This window comes from Rutidosis leptorrhynchoides, chromosome 3, assembly GCF_046630445.1.
Source record: "Rutidosis leptorrhynchoides isolate AG116_Rl617_1_P2 chromosome 3, CSIRO_AGI_Rlap_v1, whole genome shotgun sequence".
NCBI lineage: Eukaryota > Viridiplantae > Streptophyta > Magnoliopsida > Asterales > Asteraceae > Rutidosis > Rutidosis leptorrhynchoides.
The window spans coordinates 90,019,893-90,038,559 of record NC_092335.1 but is presented as its reverse complement, the minus strand read 5'-3'; positions in this window follow the sequence as shown (position 1 = coordinate 90,038,559).

Below are 18,667 nucleotides of genomic sequence, written 5' to 3'. Positions count from 1 at the left end.
TGAACACCTGGTAACCGACATTAACAAGATGCATATATAATAATATCCCCCATCATTCCGGGACACCCTTCGGATATGATATAAATTTCGAAGTACTAAAGCATCCGGTACTTTGGATGGGGTTTGTTAGGCCCAATAGATCTATCTTTAGGATTCGCGTCAATTAGGGTGTCTGTTCCCTAATTCTTAGATTACCAGACTTAATAAAAAAGGGCATATTCGATTTCGATAATTCAACCATAGAATGTAGTTTCATGTACTTGTGTCTATTTTGTAAATCATTTATAAAACCTGCATGTATTCTCATCCCAAAAATATTAGATTTTAAAAGTGGGACTATAACTCACTTTCACAGATTTTTACTTCGTCGGGAAGTAAGACTTGGCCACTGGTTGATTCACGAACCTATAACAATATATACATATATATCAAAGTATGTTCAAAATATATTTACAACACTTTTAATATATTTTGATGTTTTAAGTTTACTAAGTCAGCTGTCCTCGTTAGTAACCTACAACTAGTTGTCCACAGTTAGATGTACAGAAATAAATCGATAAATATTATCTTGAATCAATCCACGACCCAGTGTATATGTATCTCAGTATTGATCACAACTCAAACTATATATATTTTGGAATCAACCTCAACCCTGTATAGCTAACTCCAACATTCACATATAGAGTGTCTATGGTTGTTCTGAAATATATATAGATGTGTCGACATGATAGGTCGAAACATTGTATACGTGTCTATGGTATCTCAAGATTACATAATATACAATACAAGTTGATTAAGTTATGGTTGGAATAGATTTGTTACCAATTTTCACGTAGCTAAAATGAGAAAAATTATCCAATCTTGTTTTACCCATAACTTCTTCATTTTAAATCTGTTTTGAGTGAATCAAATTGCTATGGTTTCATATTGAACTCTATTTTATGAATCTAAACAGAAAAAGTATAGGTTTATAGTCGGAAAAATAAGTTACAAGTCATTTTTGTAAAGATAGTCATTTCAGTCGAAAGAACGACGTCTAGATGACCATTTTAGAAAACATACTTCCACTTTGAGTTTATCCATAATTTTTGGATATAGTTTCATGTTCATAATAAAAATCATTTTCCCAGAATAACAACTTTTAAATCAAAGTTTATCATAGTTTTTAATTAACTAACCCAAAACAGCCCGCGGTGTTACTACGACGGCGTAAATCCGGTTTTACGGTGTTTTTCGTGTTTCCAGGTTTTAAATCATTAAATTAGCATATCATATAGATATAGAACATGTGTTTAGTTGATTTTAAAAGTCAAGTTAGAAGGATTAACTTTTGTTTGTGAACAAGTTTAGAATTAACTAAACTATGTTCTAGTGATTACAAGTTTAAACCTTCGAATAAGATAGCTTTATATGTTTGAATCGAATGATGTTATGAACATCATTACTACCTTAAGTTCCTTGGATAAACCTACTGGAAAAGAGAAAAATGGATCTAGCTTCAATGGATCCTTGGATGGCTCGAAGTTCTTGAAGCAGAATCATGACACGAAAACAAGTTCAAGTAAGATCATCACTTGAAATAAGATTGTTATAGTTATAGAAATTGAACCAAAGTTTGAATATGATTATTACCTTGTATTAGAATGATAACCTACTGTAAGAAACAAAGATTTCTTGAGGTTGGATGATCACCTTACAAGATTGGAAGTGAGCTAGCAAACTTGAAAGTATTCTTGATTTTCTGTAACTAGAACTTGTAGAATTTATGATGAACACTTAGAACTTGAAGATAGAACTTGAGAGAGATCAATTAGATGAAAAAAATTGAAGAATGAAAGTTTTTGTAGGTGTTTTTGGTCGTTGGTGTATGGATTAGATATAAAGGATATGTAATTTTGTTTTCATGTAAATAAGTCATGAATGATTACTCATATTTTTGTAATTTTATGAGATATTTCATGCTAGTTGCCAAATGATGGTTCCCACATGTGTTAGGTGACTCACATGGGCTGTTAATAGCTGATCATTGGAGTGTATATACCAATAGTACATACATCTAAAAGCTGTGTATTGTACGAGTACGAATACGGGTGCATACGAGTAGAATTGTTGATGAAACTGAACGAGGATGTAATTGTAAGCATTTTTGTTAAGTAGAAGTATTTTGATAAGTGTATTTAAGTCTTTAAAAAGTGTATAAATACATATTAAAACACTACATGTATATACATTTTAACTGAGTCGTTAAGTCATCGTTAGTCGTTACATGTAAGTGTTGTTTTGAAACCTTTAGGTTAACGATCTTGTTAAATGTTGTTAACCCAATGCTTATAATATCAAATGAGATTTTAAATTATTATATTATCATGATATTATCATGTATGAATATCTCTTAATATGATATATATACATTAAATGTCTTTACAACGATAATCGTTACATATATGTCTCGTTTAAAAATCATTAAGTTAGTAGTCTTGTTTTTACATATGCAGTTCATTGTTAATATACTTAATGATATGTTTACTTATCATAGTATCATGTTAACTATATATATATCCATATATATGTCATCATATAGTTTTTACAAGTTTTAACGTTCGTGAATCACCGGTCAACTTGGGTGGTCAATTGTCTATATGAAACATATTTCAATTAATCAAGTCTTAACAAGTTTGATTGCTTAACATGTTGGAAACATTTAATCATGTAAATATAAATCTCAATTAATATATATAAACATGAAAAAGTTCGGGTCACTACAGTACCTACCCGTTAAATAAATTTTGTCCCGAAATTTTAAGCAGTTGGAGGTGTTGACGTATCTTCTGGAAATAAATGCGGGTATTTCTTCTTCATCTGATCTTCATGCTCCCAGGTGAACTCGGGTCCTCTACGAGCATTCCATCGAACCTTAACAATTGGTATCTTGTTTTACTTAAGTCTTTTAACCTCACGATCCATTATTTCGACGGGTTCTTCGATGAATTGAAGTTTTTCGTTGATTTGGATTTCATCTAACGGAATAGTGAGATCTTCTTTAGCAAAACATTTCTTCAAATTCGAGACGTGGAAAGTGTTATGTACAGCCGCGAGTTGTTGAGGTAACTCAAGTCGGTAAGCTACTGGTCCGACACGATCAATAATCTTGAATGGTCCAATATACCTTGGATTTAATTTCCCTCATTTACCAAATCGAACAACGCCTTTCCAAGGTGCAACTTTAAGCATGACCATCTCTCCAATTTCAAATTCTATATCTTTTCTTTTAATGTCAGCGTAGCTCTTTTGTCGACTTTGGGCGGTTTTCAACCGTTGTTGAATTTGGATGATCTTCTCGGTAGTTTCTTGTATAATCTCCGGACCCGTAATCTATCTATCCCCCACTTCACTCCAACAAATCGGAGACCTGCACTTTCTACCATAAAGTGCTTAAAACGGCGCCATCTCAATGCTTGAATGGTAGCTATTGTTGTAGGAAAATTCTGCTAACGGTAGATGTCGATCCCAACTGTTTCCGAAATCAATAACACATGCTCGTAGCATGTCTTCAAGCATTTGTATCGTCCTTTCGCTCTGTCCATCAGTTTGTGGATGATAGGCAGTACTTATGTCTAGACGAGTTCCTAATGCTTGCTGTAATGTCTGCCAGAATCTTGAAATAAATCTGCCATCCTTATCAGAGATAATAGAGATTGGTATTCCATGTCTGGAGATGACTTTCTTCAAATACAGTCGTGCTAACTTCTCCATCTTGTCATCTTCTCTTATTGGCAGGAAGTGTGCTGATTTGGTGAGACGATCAACTATTACCCAAATAGTATCAAAACCACTTGCAGTCCTTGGCAATTTAGTGATGAAATCCATGGTAATGTTTTCCCATTTGCATTCCGGGATTTCGGGTTGTTGAAGTAGACCTGATGGTTTCTGATGCTCAGCTTTGACCTTAGAACACGTCAAACATTCTCCTACGTATTTAGCAACATCGGCTTTCATACCCGGCCACCAAAAATGTTTCTTGAGATCCTTGTACATCTTCCCCGTTCCAGGATGTATTGAGTATCTGGTTTTATGAGCTTCTCTAAGTACCATTTCTCTCATATCTCCAAATTTTGGTACCCAAATCCTTTCAGCTCTATACCGGGTTCCGTCTTCCCGAATATTAAGATGCTTCTCCGATCCTTTGGGTATTTCATCCTTTAAATTTCTCTCTTTTAAAACTCCTTGTTGTGCCTTCTTTATTTGAGTAGTAAGGTTATTATAATCATTATATTCATAGATTTTACTCGAATGGGTTCTCTGTCCTTCCTGCTCAAGGCATCGGCTACCACATTTGCCTTCCCCAGGTGGTAACGAATCTCAAAGTCATAATCATTCAATAATTCAATCCACCTACGCTGCCTCATATTCAGTTGTTTCTGATTAAATATGTGTTGAAGACTTTTGTGGTCGGTATATATAATACTTTTGACCCCATATAAGTAGTGCCTCCAAGTCTTTAATGCAAAAACAACCGCGCCTAATTCCAAATCATGCGTCGTATAATTTTGTTCGTGAATCTTCAATTGTCTAGACGCATAAGCAATCACCTTCGTTCGTTGCATTAATAAACAACCGAGACCTTGCTTTGATGTGTCACAATAAATCACAAAATCATCATTCCCTTCAGGCAATGACAATATAGGTGCCGTAGTTAGCTTTTTCTTCAATAACTGAAACGCTTTCTCTTGTTCATCATTCCATTCAAATTTCTTCCCTTTATGCGTTAATGCAGTCAAGGGTTTTGCTATTCTGGAAAAGTCTTGGATGAACCTTCTGTAGTAACCAGCTAGTCCTAAAAACTGGCGTATGTATTTCGGAGTTTTCTGGGTTTCCCACTTGTCAACAGTTTCTATCTTTGCCGGATCCACTTTAATACCTTCTTTGTTCACTATGTGACCGAGGAATTGAACTTCTTCCAACCAAAATGCACACTTTGAAAACTTAGCTTACAATTCTTCCTTCCTCAATACTTCTAACACCTTTCTCAAATGTTCACCGTGTTCTTGGTCATTCTTTGAGTAAATAAGTATGTCATCAATGAAAACAATGACAAACTTTTCAAGGTATGGTCCACACACTCGGTTTATAAGGTCCATGAACACAGCTGGTGCGTTAGTTAAACCAAACGGCATGACCATAAACTCGTAATGACCGTAACGTGTTCTGAAAGCAGTCTTTGGAATATCATCTTCTTTCACCCGCATTTGATGATACCCGGAACGTAAGTCAATCTTTGAATAAACAGACGAGCCTTGTAGTTGATCAAATAAGTCGTCGATTCTCGGTAGTGGGTAGCGGTTCTTGATGGTAAGTTTTTTCAACTCTCGGTAGTCGATACACAACCTGAATGTACCATCTTTCTTCTTGACAAACAAAACAGAAGCTCCCCACGGTGATGTGCTTGGTCGAATGAAACCACGCTCTAAAAGTTCTTGTAATTGGCTTTGCAGTTCTTTCATCTCGCTGGGTGCGAGTCTGTAAGGAGCACGAGCTATTGGTGCAGCTCCTGGTACAAGATCTATTTGAAATTCAACGGATCGATGTGGGGGTAATCCCGGTAATTCTTTCAAAAATACATCGGGAAATTCTTTTGCAATGGGAACATCATTGATGCTCTTTTTTTCAGTTTGTACTTTCTCGACGTGTGCTAGAACAGCATAGCAACCTTTTCTTATTAGATTTTGTGCCTTCAAATTACTAATAAGATGTAGCTTCATGTTGCCCTTTTCTTCGTACACCATTAAGGGTTTTCCTTTTTCTCGTATAATACGAATTGCATTTTTGTAACAAACGATCTCTGCTTTCACTTCTTTCAACCAGTCCATACCGATTATCACATCAAAACTCCCTAACTCTACTGGTATCAAATCAATCTTAAATGTTTCGCTAACCAGTTTAATTTCTCGATTCCGACATATATTATCTGCTGAAATTAATTTACCATTTGCTAATTCAAGTAAAAATTTACTATCCAAAGGCGTCAATGGACAACTTAATTTAGCACAAAAATATCTACTCATATAGCTTCTATCCGCACCCGAATCAAATAAAACGTAAGCAGATTTATTGTCAATAAGAAACGTACCCGTAACAAGCTTCGGGTCTTTCTGTACCTCTGCCGCATTAATATTGAAAACTCTTCCGCGGCCTTTTCCATTCGTGTTCTCCTGGTTCGGGCAATTTCTAATAATGTGGCCCGGTTTTCCACATTTATAACAAACTACATTGGCATAAGTTGCTCCGACACTACTTGCTCTGCCATTACTCGTTCCGACACCATTTGTTCCTTTCGTTCTATTAACCCATGGTCCGTAGACCTCACACTTCGCCGCGCTATGACCATTTCTTTTACACTTGTTGCAAAATTTGGTGCAGAACCCCGAGTGATACTTTTCACACCTTTGGCATAGCTGCTTCTGATTGTTGTTGTTGTTGCGGTGATTATTGTTGTTGGGATGATTGTTGTAGTTGCTGTTGTTGTAGTTGCTGTTGTTGTTGTTGTTGTTGTTGTTGTTGTTGTTGTTGTTGTTGTTGTTGTTGTTGTTGTTGTTGTTGTTGTTGTTGTTGTTGTTGTTGTTGGGCCGTTTGTTGTAGTTGCGATTGATGTTGCGATTGTTGGGATAATTGTTGCGATTATTGTTGTAATTGCTATTGTTGTTGTATTGGTGATTCTTATCACCGTTTTCCTCCCACTTTCTTTTGACTTGCTTCACATTGGCCTCTTCAGTAGTCTGTTCTTTAATTCTTTCTTCTATCTGGTTCACTAGTTTGTGAGCCATTCTACATGCCTGTTGTATGGAGGCAGGCTCGTGTGAACTTATATCTTCTTAGATTCTTTCCGGTAATCCTTTCACAAACGTGTCGATCTTCTCTTCCTCATCTTCAAACGCTCCCGGACACAATAGGCACAATTCTGTGAATCGTCTTTCGTACGTGGTAATATCAAATCCTTGGGTTCGTAACCCTCTAAGTTCTGTCTTGAGCTTATTGACCTCGGTTCTGGGACGGTACTTCTCGTTCATCAAGTGCTTGAATGCTGACCACGGTAGTGCGTACGCATCATCTTGTCCCACTTGCTCTAGATAGGTATTCCACCATGTTAACGCAGAACCTGTGAAGGTATGCGTAGCGTACTTCACTTTGTCCTCTTTAGTACACTTACTTATGGCAAACACCGATTCGACCTTCTCGGTCCACCGTTTCAATCCGATCGGTCCTTCGGTTCCATCAAATTCCAAAGATTTGCAGGCAGTGAATTCTTTATAGGTGCATCCTACACGATTTCCTGTACTGCTAGATCCAAGGTTATTGTTGGTATGTAGCGCAGCCTGTACTGCGGCTATGTTTGAAGCTAGAAAAGTACGGAATTCCTCTTCATTCATATTCACAGTGTGACGAGTAGTCGGTGCCATTTCCTTCAAAATAATCAAATGGAACAAGTTAATCATACAGAATATTAAGAGTAGTTAATAGTATTTCGTAGCATAATATGAACTCATTTATAAAAGCTTTTTCTTCATATTAGCATTTTATAAGTTTAAATTCGGGTAGTACCTACCCGTTAAGTTCATACTTAGTAGCTAATATACAATTCAACTACTACAATTCTATATGAAAAACTGATTATAATAATATTTCGCGTTCAAACTTTTATGCAATATTTTACAAACTTACAATACCGCTTATTTTACATAAAGCATGAAATATAGCACACAATAACTTTGATACAAGATAGTTGTGAAGATAATTCTAGCTAGTACACAAGTCGTTCAGCAAAGGCAATAAAGACACGTAATTCATACGTCCAGAAACAAGTCATGCATTCATGTTTTACTAGGATTACTTCCCATCCTTGGTCTTGTGGAACATAACCGTTATGGCCGTTGATAAGACATCGTGTTGTAACGTCGTCAAAGGGACGAGGGTTACGTAATGTCCAACAGTCCTGTAACAATCTAAAAACCTCATTTCTTACCCCAATTACCGACTCCGTCACTTGTGGGAACGTTTTGTTTAATAGTTGTAGCCCGATGTTCTTGTTCTCACTTTGGTGAGAAGCGAACATTACTAACCCGTAAGCATAACATGCTTCTTTATGTTGCATGTTAGCCGCTTTTTCTAAATCACAAAGTCCTATATTCGGATATATTGAGTCAAAATAATTTCTTAACCCGTTGCGTAAAATAGCATTTGGGTTCCTCGCAATATATGCGTCAAAGTAAACACATCGTAACATATGGATTTCCCAATGTGATATCCCCCATCTTTCGAACGAAAGCCTTTTATAAACCAAGGCATTCTTGGAACGTTCTTCGAATGTCTTACAAACTGATCTCGCCTTAAATAGTTGTGCCGAGGAATTCTGACCGACTCTAGACAAGATTTCATCAATCATGTCTCCGGGTAGGTCTCTTAAAATATTGGGTTGTCTATCCATTTTGTATTTTTAAACTGTAAAATAGACAAGAGTTAGATTCATAAAAAAAAACTTATTAATACAAGCAATTTTTACATATATCATAAAGCATAAGCACACTATATTACATATATTACACCACACGAATACAACTATCTTATTCCGACTCGCTCGTTTCTTCTTCTTCGGTTTTGGTTCGTTTTGCCAAGTTTCTAGGGATATATGATGTTCCCCTAATACGAGCCGTCGTTTTCCACATTGGTTTAGAAAAACCTTGTGGTTTAGAGGTTCCCGGGTCATTGTTACAACTTAAGGACTTCGGGGGTTGACGATACATATAAAGTTCATCGGGGTTGGAATTAGATTTCTCTATTTTTATGCCCTTTCCCTTATTATTTTCTTTTGCCTTTTTAAATTCAGTTGGGGTAATTTCTATAACATCATCGGAATTCTTCGGAATCCGATTCATCGAAGAATTGGTAATCCTCCCAATATTTTGCTTCCTTGGCGGAAACACCATTGACCATAATTAACCTTGGTCGGTTGGTTGAGGATTTTCTTTTACTTAACCGTTTTATTATTTCCCCCACCGATTCTATTTCTTCATCCGGTTCTGATTCTTCTTCCGGTTCCGATTCTTCTTCCGGTTCCGACTCTTCTTCCGGTTCCTCTTCGGGAACTTGTGAATCAGTCCATGAATCATTCCCATTTACATTTGACTCTTCATTATTATTAGGTGAGTCAATGGGACTTGTTCTAGAGGTAGACATCTATCACATAATATCAAACGCGTTAAGAGATTAATATATCACATAATATTCACATGTTAAAAATATATAGTTTCCAACAAAATTTGTTAAGCAATCATTTTTCAAGTAAACACGGTCGAAGTCCAGACTCACTAATGCATCCTAACAAACTCGATAAGACACACTAATGCAAAATTCTGGTTCTCTAAGACCAACACTCGGATACCAACTGAAATGTCCAGTTCTTATTGATTAAAAACGTTCCATATTAATTGATTTCGTTTCGAGGTTTTGACCTCTATATGAGACGTTTTTCAAAGACTGCATTCATTTTAAAACAAACCATAACCTTTATTTCATCAATAAAGGTTTAAAAGCTTTACGTAGATTATCAAATAATGATAATCTAAAATATCCTGTTTACACACGACCATTACATAATGGTTTACAATACAAATATGTTACAACAAAATAAGTTTCTTGAATGCAGTTTTTACACAATATCATACAAGCATGGACTCCAAATCTCGTCCTTATTTAAGTATGCGACAGCGGAAGCTCTTAATAATCACCTGAGAATAAACATGCTTAAAACGTCAACAAAAATGTTGGTGAGTTATAGGTTTAACCTATATATATCAAATCATAATAATAGACCACAAGATTTCATATTTCAATACACATCCCATACATAGAGATAAAAATCATTCATATGGTGAACACCTGGTAACCGACATTAACAAGATGCATATATAATAATATCCCCATCATTCCGGGACACCCTTCGAATATGATATAAATTTCGAAGTACTAAAGCATCCGGTACTTTGGATGGGGTTTGTTAGGCCCAATAGATCTATCTTTAGGATTCGCGTCAATTAGGGTGTCTGTTCCCTAATTCTTAGATTACCAGACTTAATAAAAAAGGGCATATTCGATTTCGATAATTCAACCATAGAATGTAGTTTCATGTACTTGTGTCTATTTTGTAAATCATTTATAAAACCTGCATGTATTCTCATCCCAAAAATATTAGATTTTAAAAGTGGGACTATAACTCACTTTCACAGATTTTTACTTCGTCGGGAAGTAAGACTTGGCCACTGGTTGATTTACGAACCTATAACAATATATACATATATATCAAAGTATGTTCAAAATATATTTACAACACTTTTAATATATTTTGATGTTTTAAGTTTACTAAGTCAGCTGTCCTCGTTAGTAACCTACAACTAGTTGTCCACAGTTAGATGTACAGAAATAAATCGATAAATATTATCTTGAATCAATCCACGACCCAGTGTATATGTATCTCAGTATTGATCACAACTCAAACTATATATATTTTGGAATCAACCTCAACCCTGTATAGCTAACTCCAACATTCACATATAGAGTGTCTATGGTTGTTCTGAAATATATATAGATGTGTCGACATGATAGGTCGAAACATTGTATACGTGTCTATGGTATCTCAAGATTACATAATATACAATACAAGTTGATTAAGTTATGGTTGGAATAGATTTGTTACCAATTTTCACGTAGCTAAAATGAGAAAAATTATCCAATCTTGTTTTACCCATAACTTCTTCATTTTAAATCCGTTTTGAGTGAATCAAATTGCTATGGTTTCATATTGAACTCTATTTTATGAATCTAAACAGATAAAGTATAGCTTTATAGTCGGAAAAATAAGTTACAAGTCATTTTTGTAAAGGTAGTCATTTCAGTCGAAAGAACGACGTCTAGATGACCATTTTAGAAAACATACTTCCACTTTGAGTTTAACCATAATTTTTGGATATAGTTTCATGTTCATAGTAAAAATAATTTTCCCAGAGTAACAACTTTTAAATCAAAGTTTATCATAGTTTTTAATTAACTAACCCAAAACAGCCCGCGGTGTTACTACGACGGCGTAAATCCGGTTTTACGGTATTTTTCGTGTTTCCAAGTTTTAAATCATTAAGTTAGCATATCATATAGATATAGAACATGTGTTTAGTTGATTTTAAAAGTCAAGTCAAGTTATAAGGATTAACTTTTGTTTGCGAACAAGTTTAGAATTAACTAAACTATGTTCTAGTGATTACAAGTTTAAACCTTCGAATAAGATAGCTTTATATGTATGAATCGAATGATGTTATGAACATAATTACTACCTTAAGTTCCTTGGATAAACCTACTGGAAAAGGGAAAAATGGATCTAGTTTCAACGGATCCTTGGATGGCTCGAAGTTCTTGAAGCAGAATCATGACACGAAAACAAGTTCAAGTAAGATCATCACTTGAAATAAGATTGTTATAGTTATAGAAATTGAACCAAAGTTTGAATATGATTATTACCTTGTATTATAATGATAACCTACTATAAGAAACAAAGATTTCTTGAGGTTGGATGATCACCTTACAAGATTGGAAGTGAGCTAGCAAACTTGAAAGTATTCTTGATTTTATGTAACTAGAACTTGTAGAATTTATGAAGAATACTTAGAACTTGAATATAGAACTTGAGAGAGATCAATTAGATGAAGAAAATTGAAGAATGAAAGTGTTTGTAGGTGTTTTTGGTCGTTGGTGTATGGATTAGATATAAAGGATATGTAATTTTGTTTTCATGTAAATAAGTCATGAATGATTACTCATATTTTTGTAATTTTATGAGATATTTCATGCTAGTTGCCAAATTATGGTTCCCACATGTGTTAGGTGACTCACATGGGCTGCTAAGAGCTGATCATTGGAGTGTATATACCAATAGTACATACATCTAAAAGCTGTGTATTGTACGAGTACGAATACGGGTGCATACGAGTAGAATTGTTGATGAAACTGAACGAGGATGTAATTGTAAGCATTTTTGTTAAGTAGAAGTATTTTGATAAGTGTATTGAATTCTTTCAAAAGTGTATAAATACATATTAAAACACTACATGAATATACATTTTAACTGAGTCGTTAAGTCATCGTTAGTCGTTACATGTAAGTGTTGTTTTGAAACCTTTAGGTTAACGATCTTGTTAAATGTTGTTAACCCAATGCTTATAATATCAAATGAGATTTTAAATTATTATATTATCATGATATTATCATGTATGAATATCTCTTAATATGATATATATACATTAAATGTCTTTACAACGATAATCGTTACATATATGTCTCGTTTAAAAATCATTAAGTTAGTAGTCTTGTTTTTACATATGTAGTTCATTGTTAATATACTTAATGATATGTTTACTTATCATAGTATCATGTTAACTATATATATATATATCCATATATATGTCATCATATAGTTTTTACAAGTTTTAACGTTCGTGAATCACCGGTCAACTTGGGTGGTCAATTGTCTATATGAAACATATTTCAATTAATCAAGTCTTAACAAGTTTGATTGCTTAACATGTTGGAAACATTTAATCATGTAAATATCAATCTTAATTAATATATATAAACATGGAAAAGTTCGGGCCACTACAAAATGGGCCCGAATCCTATACCCACATGTAATGTACATGCGATATCTTTTAAATACAGTACACCTTTCTAGTGTACGAAACCATTTTTCATAATACTTAGCAGAGTAGGTTCGTATCCTTTTCTCCCCCGTAGGTTGCCTCGCAATTTTTAATATCTTTAATAAACATAATCACATATCAGGCATTTCGCACGGCATAAAGATAAAAGTCATTCATACAAACTACAAACACCTGGTAATCGACCTTAACAAGATGCATATAGAATATCCCCCGCATACCGGCATTTCGCACGGTCATGCAAACACATACAATCAGGCCACTCTTTTAAATATGATGGTTGTGTACACCACACAAATAGATCATATCTTTTAAAGCTGGCGGTTGTATACCTATTTCGAAGTACTAAAGCAGTTCAAATTCTCTGACTGGGGCTGGTTAGTGCCCATAGATATATCTTTAGGATTCACGTCAATTAGGGTGTCTGTTCCCTAATTCTTAGATTACCAGACTTAAAGGGGTGATATCCGGTGTACTCATAATAACTCATTCGTAGAATGTTTTTAAGTACTTGTGTCTATTTCGTCAAATATTTATAAAAGCATTTCATGCATTCGCAGTTCAAAAATATATTTCAAAGCATTTATTAAAGCAGTTGTAAAAACAGCGCATGTATTCTCAGTCCCAAAAATGTAAAGAGTAAAAGGGAATCAAATGAACTCACCGTACTGTATTTTATACTAAAAATACATATGACGATATTGAATGATGCCGGGTTGGCCTCGGATTCACGAACCTATATCATTTGTATTTTTATTAATATTCATAGTTGTAATTGAACACATATATATATATATATATATAAATGTATTCGTTATATCATTTTTATATTAATAATATATATATGTTTTATATGCTCATTTTGTATATAAAAATATTAAATTTTGTTATGTTATATGTGTTAAATATATATATTTATGTATTTTATTTGTTTATCAAAATAATAGTTCTAATTATACTATGTTAATATTAGTAAAAATGATATTATTAATAATAATAATGATATTGTTAATAATAATACTTTTATTTAATAATAATAATAATAATAATAATGTAACGACTCGGATTTTTCCGATCATTTTATACTTATGAGATTAATATTTATATAAATTAAACCTTACCAACATGATAAGCAATCCAAATTGTTGAGACTTGTGTTTTAGAAAAGAGTTTTACACAACATTTAACCGTACAATTTGACCGATGATATCACGAACTATATAACATACGATAATTATACGTTTGTGTATATATATGTATTTATATATATTTAACATGATCTAAGGATGGTTTAACATCTCATTGTGTACTAATGACAATGAGTTATAAGTATATTTTGAAACTACTAACTTAAGTTTTCAAAACGATAACTATACGTAACATTCTTTGATATATATATACTTATAACCTATAATGCTTATACATGTATCGTATATATAATGTATTTAATCACTTTTTAAGAACTTAAATACATAAAATAATATAAGTATATTCACAAAAGATAGCTATATTTGAATTCTCGTTCCGTTTCCTCAAGATTTATATACGTATACCTAGGGTATATGTACCCGTATCATACCCAGCTTCTATACGTATTTACTATTGGTATATACACATCAAATCAACATCCTAATCAACATTATTACTGCCCTAGATATGAGGTAACTAGGATTTATCAAGTAGCATGAATTATTAGTAAGAAAACAAAATTAGGAATCCTTTTCTTTCTTTATAAACTAAAAACGTTTTTATGAATGAACACCATTTCTTCACTCCATTTTCTCATGCCTACACCCTCATTTCTCTCTCAAAATACTCCAAACTTCATACTTGATCATCTCCAAGCATTTTTCCCATCATTTAGCTTCAATTACAAGCCTTAAACACCATAAGAAAACTCTTTCAAGAACATATCAAAATAACCACCAATTTGAAGAAGTTTACTTCCAACCTTTTGATCTAACTCCACCACTCTTTGATTCCAAGATTATTTCTTATCTTTTGCAGTAACTTTGTCCAAGTAACTTGAGGTAGTAACCTTGTTCATAATCTTATTCAATTCATATTCATATAGCTATCTTATTTTGTGGTATAAAATTTTAACAACAAGAACATAGTTTGAATGATTTCAAACTTGTTCGTAAACTAAATAGATCCTTCTAACTTGACTTTTAAAACACTTCAAGACCTGTAATATATCATAATGATATGCTAACTTAACAAGATATAACTTGGTTTTACAAAGAACACCTTAAAAACTGAATCTACGTCGTTGGAGTGCAACCGGGGGCTGTTTTGGGTTGGATAAATAAAAACTATCTTGAACTTTGAATTGGAAGTTCATGTTCTGGAAAAATGATATTTCTTATGAATATGTTAACACATAAAAATTTCATGGTTTAACTCAAAGTGTAAGTATTTTTAGAAAAATGATCATTAAATGTTGTTTTTATGATGGAAAATGATCACTTTCATAAGTTTCACCAAAGTTTGACCTATAACCTGTGATTTCGAATACAAACTAAGGTATTATCAGTTCATATTCTTAAAATTTGACTCGATCCAAGGAAGTGGCAAGTTGAACCAACAAAAACGGAGTTGTAATGAAGACACTACGACTAAAACAAGATTGGGTATCCGAAGCTAGTTTAGCTACGAAAATAATTGGAGAAAAAGTAAATTAATCATATCTTTCCTAATTAATATGATATTTTATATATAATTACTTATGATTTGATTTTATATATTTCAGGACCACCCGTAAACAACACGAGAAGATTAATCATAAGACCTCATGATTGTACGCAACACGTCATTTGACAACACGGTACTTTATGTACGCAACACGTCATTTGACAATATGGTACCATGGGTCGAGATTAATTCTGATCAATACGAATACGATGGGATCTTTATTTTTTTTATTTAAGCAACTAATTGTGGACCACTAACATCGGACTGCTAACTACGGACTAAGAAAATATTAAAAGTATTAAAAGTATATATATATGTAACGATTACTTAAAAAGAAAATATGTTGATATATTATATATATGGTTAAGTTCGTGATATCTATCAGAGACCAAGTCGTGTTAAATACCTTCAAGGCAAAAGTGAGTATATAGTCCCACTTTTAAACTCTAAATATTTCGGGATGAGAATACATGCATTTTATGATTTACATTATGGACACAAGTGATTAAAAATATATATTCTACGTTGAGTTATACCACTGGCATACTTCCCTGTAACTTGGTAACTACTATTTACATGAGGTATTGTAAACGCGAATCATGTTGATAGATCTATCGGGCCTGACAACCGCAACCGGACTGGACGACCAGTATTCAACGGTTGCACAGTACTTCGTTTCGGTGACTACACTTGGTACGGTGTAGTAAGATTTCATAATAAAGGGAATATGCGACGTTGATTAAATGTTAAGTATGGTTATCAAGTGCTCAACAACTTAGAATATTTTTATTAAAATGTTTATATATGAAATCTTGTGGTCTATATTTATAACGCTGCCGGCATTAAACCTATATCTCATCAACCTTATGTTGACGTTTTAAGCATGTTTATTCTCAGGTGATAACTAAAAGCTTCCGCTGCAACATGTTGAATTTAAGCAAGATCTTGAGTATGCATATTTGTGTCAAAAATAAAACTGCATATCGGAGGATTTGTAATGTAAAATATGTTGGAAGTCGTATTGTTCTTTTAAGTCAAATGTTTGTTGGAGTTGCCATAAGGAAGGTCATAGATCGGCGGATTGTCCATCTGCGTCAAGAGCCGGTTCTGGGGCAGGGTCAGGGGCGAGGTCAGTTACTTCCGGGGGATCTTCTGCTTCTTTTGCCGGGCAGAAGAGGAAGAATCCTCCAACTGCAGATTCAAGGGTGTTTCAGATGACGGTAGACGCTGCAACCGCTACCGATGACGTCATTACCGGTATGTTCTTGGTTAATTCCTTGCCAGCTCGTGTGTTATTTGATTCTGGAGCGAATTGATCTTTTATGTCCTTAGGCTTCTGTGATAAGTTGAAGTTGTCTGTTAGGATGTTAGATGAGCCTTTGGGAATAGAAGTAGCTGATGGTAAAATGGTTCCATGCACATCATCTGTGTCTGGAATTACCATCGAAATTGACGGCCATTCCTTCCCTTTAACCTGTTTGTTGATGCCTATACCTAGCTTTGATGTAGTCATAGGTATGAATTGGTTAAGAGCTAATAGGGCTAATATTAAGTGTTATAAGAAAATGATTTCTTTCTGTTTGGCCGACGGATCCCGAGTGATAGCTAGGGGAGAGCGCAGTGGATTTAACTTCCCTATGGTTTCCCTAATGAAAGCTCAGAAGGCAATAACGAAAGGGTGTGATTCATTCTTAGCCTAAGTGATTGACGTTAAGAAAGAGAAGAAGCAGGTGACCGATATTCCCGTTGTGTTAGAATTTCCAGAAGTATTTCCAGAAGATTTACCAGGATTACCTCCAGTACGTGAAGTAAAGTATAAAATCGATTTGGTTCCAGGTGCTACACCAGTTGCAAAAGCTCCTTACAGATTAGCTCCATCAGAAATCTGAGAAATGATGTCTCAGATTCAGGAATTGTTAGATAAGGGGTTTATCCGACCAAGTTCTTCACCGTGGGGTGCTCCTGTGTTGTTTGTGAAAAAGAAAGATGGGTCGCTTCGTATGTGTATAGATTATCGTGATTTAAACAAGAGAACAATCAAGAATAAGTATCCGTTACCAAGAATAGATGACTTATTTGATCAGTTACAGGGTGCTTCCTACTTTTCAAAGATTGATTTACGTTCAGGGTATCACCAGGTACGTGTTGCAGAGAGTGATATACCGAAAATAGCGTTTAGAACTAGATATGGTCATTATGAATTTTTAGTTATGCCATTCGGGTTAACAAACGCACCAGCAGTGTTTATGGATTTAATGAACAGGGTGTGTCGTCAATATCTTGACAAGTTTGTGATTGTCTTCATAGATGATATCTTGATATATTCAAAAATCGAGAAAGATCATGCTACACATCTGAGATTGGTGTTAGAACTTTTGAAACAGGAACAGTTGTACGGTAAGTTTTCTAAGTGTGAATTTTGGTTGCGGGAAGTACATTTTCTGGGTCATGTGATTTGTGAACAGGGTATTAAAGTATATCAGTCTAAGATAGAAGCTGTAATGAACTGGAACTCGCCGAAAACGCCAACAGAAATTAAAAGTTTTCTGGGTTTAGCAGGTTATTACCGCCGGTTTATCAAAGACTTTTCTAAAATAGCAGGTCCATTAAATAAGTTAACCAGAAAAGATGTAGCCTTTCGATGGACTGATGAACAAGAAAAGGCTTTTCAGACCCTTAAGCAGTTGTTATGTCAAGCGCCGGTTTTAGCTTTACCAGAGGGAACAGAAGATTTTGTGGTTTACTTCGATGCGTCACGTGCAGGTCTGGGTTGTGTTTTGATGCAGATAAATAAGGTTATAGCATATGCTTCATGACAGTTGAAGAATCATGAACGAAACTACCCTACTCACGATTTAGAGTTAACTGCAGTTGTGTTTGCTTTGAAGCTTTAGAGACATTATTTGTATGGTACACATTGTGAAATCTATACAGATCATAAGAGTCTTCAATATATATTTTCGCAGAAAGAATTAAATATGCGTCAACGTCGATGTTTAGAATTGATTAAAGACTATGACTGTGAGATTAAATACCATCCGGGTAAAGCAAATGTGGTCGCAGATGCTCTGAGTCGCAAGAAAATAGTCGAAAATGTTAGATTTATGAGAATTGAAATAGTTTCAGACTTGATTGATCGATTGAAAACCGTTCAGTTAGTAGCTTTGAATGACGAAAACCTAAAGACTGAACAAATGACTAAAAGAAAATTTGACCTATGC